Genomic DNA, 4074 nt, shown 5'->3' on the forward strand with positions numbered 1-4074 from the left:
TTGAACCCGGGAGGCGGAGGTTGCAGTGAGCCGAAATTGTGCCTCTGCACTCCAACCTGGGTGACAGAGCAAGAGCAAGACTCTGCCTTCAAAACAAAAAAATGTAACATGGAAACATGGAATGGGAGAAAATATTTGCCAATCATGTATCTGATAAGGGGTTCATATCCAGAATACATAAAGAACTTTTACAACTCAACAGCAATAAAAACAACTCAATTAAAAATGAGCAAAGGACTTGAATAAACATTTCTCCAAAGAAAACTGTGAATGGCTAATAATCACATGATAAGATACTCAACATCACTAACCATTAAAGAAATACAAACCAAAATTGCAATGAGGCCAGGTGCGGTAGCTCACGCCAGCACTTTGGTGGATCACCTGAGGTCAGGAGTTCGAGACCAGCCTGGCCAACATGGTGAAATCCCGTCTCTACTAAAAATACAAAAATTAGCTGGGCGTGCTGGTATGTGCCAGTAGTCCCAGCTACTTGGGAGGCTGAGGCAGAAGAATCCCTTGAACCTGGTAGGCGGAGGTTGCAGCGAGCCAAGATTGCACTGCTGCACTCCAGCCTGGGCGACAGAGTGAGACTCTGTCTCAAAAAAAAACAAAACAAACCAACCAAACAAACAAAAAAAAACCGCAATGAGAAGGGAGGATTTTGAATGTTCCCGACACAAAGAAATGATAAATGCTTGAGGTCATGGATATCCTAATTACCTAGATTTGATCATTACATGTTGTATACATGTATTGAGATATCATTCTGTATCCCATAAACATGTACAATTATTATCTGTCAACTAAAAAGGAATAAAACACAGTGAGCTACCACCTTACGCCCCTTAGGATGGCTGCTGTGTTGGGGAGGATGTGTAGAAATTGGAACGCTTGTGTAGCTACTGTGGGAAATAGTATGGTTGTTCCTCCAAAAATTAAAAATAGAATTACCAAATGACCCAGCAATGTTATTTCTGGGTGTGTACCCAAACAAATTGAAAGGAAGATCTCGAAGAGACATTTGTACACCCACGTTGATAGCAGCCTTCTTCACAATAGCCAAAAGGTGGAAGCAATTAGCCGGGTGTGGTGGTGGGCACCTGTAATCCCAGCTACTTGGGAGGCTGAGACAGGAGAATCGCTTGAACCCTGGAGGTGGAGGTTGCAGTGAGCCAAGATCACACCACTGCACTCCAGCCTGGGTGAGTCCAGAGCAAGACTCTGTCTAAAAAAAAAAAGAGGTGGAAGCAACTCGTGTCCATCGATGGATGAATGGACAAAATGCAGTGTGTCTGTACAATAGAATGTTACTTAGCCTTAAGAAGGAAGAAGATTCTGACATAGGCTACAACACGGATGAACCTTAAGGATATTGTGCTAAGTGAAATAAGCCAGTCACAAAAGGACAAATACTGCATGATACCACTTGCATGAAGTACCTTGAGTAGTCAGATTCATAAAGACAGAAAACAGAACAGTGGTTGCCAGAAGCTGAGATGGGAGGAAGTTCTTGTTCAGTGGATATAGAGTTACTGTTTCGGAAGATGGAAAGGGCTTTGGAGATGGATGGTGGTGATGATTACCCAACAGCGTGAATGTCCTTAATGGCACTGAACTGTGCACTTAAAATGGTTAATACGGTAAGTTTTATGTTCTGCATATTTTACCGCAATTTGAAAAAAAAAAGGCCAACGTGGGCCAGGCACAGTGGTTCACACCTGTAATCCCAGCACTTTGGGAGGCCGAGGCAGGACGTTCCCTTGAGCCCAGGAGTTCGAGACCAGCCTGGGCAATACAGTAAGATCTCATTTCTAACAAACAAACAAAAGATGGATCTTCACCTGTGGAAAGGTGCCCACTGGCATTGTGACTTGAGAGGCAACAGGCAGGGCAGGGGCCTGGTAAAGCCATGTTTGTCTGGAAAACGTTTGCCATTAGCTAAAATCTTTTTAAAATGTGAATGACACAGTGCTGATGAAGGTGTGGAAAAACAGGCACTCTTAGAGTTTCAGTAGCTGTGCAAAGTGCTATAACCTCCAGTTCCAATCTGGCCATGCCCATCAAAATGGGAAATGTCACTGGACCCAGACATGCAAGACATTTATTTATGCCACCAAGACACTCCCACTTGCTTAAAGACAAATGGACAATGGCAAATGCTTTACAATAGCAAAGCTTGTGAGGTAACGTCAGTGGCTGTCATTACCAAAGAACACTAAGAAGAATGAGGCAGCTCCATGGGAGAGGATTTAGACCAGCACTGTCTAACAGAACCTTCTAGAATGATGGACATGTTCTCTATCTAGGTTGATATGGCAGCTATCAGCCATGTGTGTTTGTTGAATTCCTGAAATGTGGCTAGTGTACTTGAGGAACTGAATTTTTAATTTTATTGAATTATATTTAAGTTAAGGCCAGGTGCAGTGGCTCACACCCGTAATCCCAGCACTTTGGGAGGCCGAGGCGGGTGGATCATGAGGTCAGGAGTTCAAGACCAGCCTGGCCAAGATGGTCAAACCCCGTCTCTACTAAAAACCCACAAAAAATTAGCCAGGCACAGTGGCAGGTGCTCGTAATCCCAGCTACTCAGGAGGCTGAGGCAGGAGAATCACTTGAACCCAGGTGGCAGAGGTTGCAGTGAGCCGAGATCGTGCCACTGCACTGCAGCCTGGGCAACAGAGTGAGACTCCGTCTCAAAAAAAAATAAGCCAGGCATGGTGGTGTGTGCCTGTAGTCCCAGATACTTGGGAGGCTGAGGCAGGAGGATTGCACTATTTTAAAAAATACATAAAACTTAATTTTTTAAAATAAATTTAAATCACCTCCTGGACTAGTGACGACTATATTGAACAGTACACACCTAGAACAATCTCCAAGATCTATCATTAATTGGAAAAAAAAAGCCAAGAGCAGGCCAGATGTATGGTGTGTGAACCCCACATAAATGAGGGGAGGAGTGGGAATGTACGTATTCTTTTTGGTTGGTTTGTCTGTTTAGAAACGGTCTCACTGTATCACCCAGACTGGAGTGCAGTGGCTGTTCACTGTGAGATCATAGCACACCCCATCCTCAAACTCCTGGGCTCTGGCGATCCTCCCACCTCAGCCTCCTGAGTAGCTGGGACTGCAGGCATGTGCCACTGTGCCCAGCTTCCTGTATTTGAAGATGCAGAGGTTCGTGCTGGACGGGTCATAAGAAACCAGCAACAGTAGTAGCCGAGGGCCGGGGGTTCTGGCTGCCGCCATGTAACAACACACCTCAAAACTTAGTGAATAATGCTGCAATAAACGTGCGAACGCAGATATTTCTTCACCATACTAGATTCATTTCCATGGGATATAACTGGATTATACAGTAATTTTTTTTTTTTTTTTTTTGAGACAGAGTCTCACTTTGTTGCCCAGGCTGAAGTGCAGTGGCGTGATCTCAGATTTCAGCTCACTGCAAATTCCACTTCCCAGGTCCAAGCAGCTCTTGTGCCTCAGCCTCCCAAATAGCTGGATTACAGATGTTTGTCACCACGCCCTAAAAATACAAAATAAAAAAAAAAATTTGTCTTTTTAGTAGAGACAGGGTTTCGCCATGTAGGCCAGGCTAGTCTCAATCTCCTGACCTCAAGTGATCCACCCACCTCGGCCTCCCAAAGTGTTGGGATTACAGGCGTGAGCTGCTGCGCCCCGCCAGTAATTCTGTTTTTTAAGGGCTTGAAATAACCACCAATGTATTTGCTCACAATCCTGTGGGTGAGGAATTAGGACAGAGCATGAGGGGACAGCTTGTCTCTGCTCCAAGGGTCCACAGTGGCTTCTGTGCTGCATGTGTGGCACCTCAGCTCGGCTGGCCCGAGTAGCAGATGGCTGGATCATGTGTCTGCTGCCTTAGTTCCTCAGTGCTCCCCCTGGCAGTTTCTTACTTCCCATGTGGCCTCTGCACATGCTGCAAGTTGTCCCTTCAAGCAGCCTCTCCTCCTGGCCTCTCTTGCCTGGTGGCCTTTCCATGTGGTCTCCTCAGCACAGTCCTTTTTTTTTTTTTTAAACCTTGCACTTTTTTGGCCGGGCGCCGTGGCTCAA

This window comes from Colobus angolensis, unplaced genomic scaffold (assembly GCF_000951035.1).
Source record: "Colobus angolensis palliatus isolate OR3802 unplaced genomic scaffold, Cang.pa_1.0 Scaffold8, whole genome shotgun sequence".
NCBI classification, from domain to species: Eukaryota; Metazoa; Chordata; class Mammalia; order Primates; family Cercopithecidae; genus Colobus; species Colobus angolensis.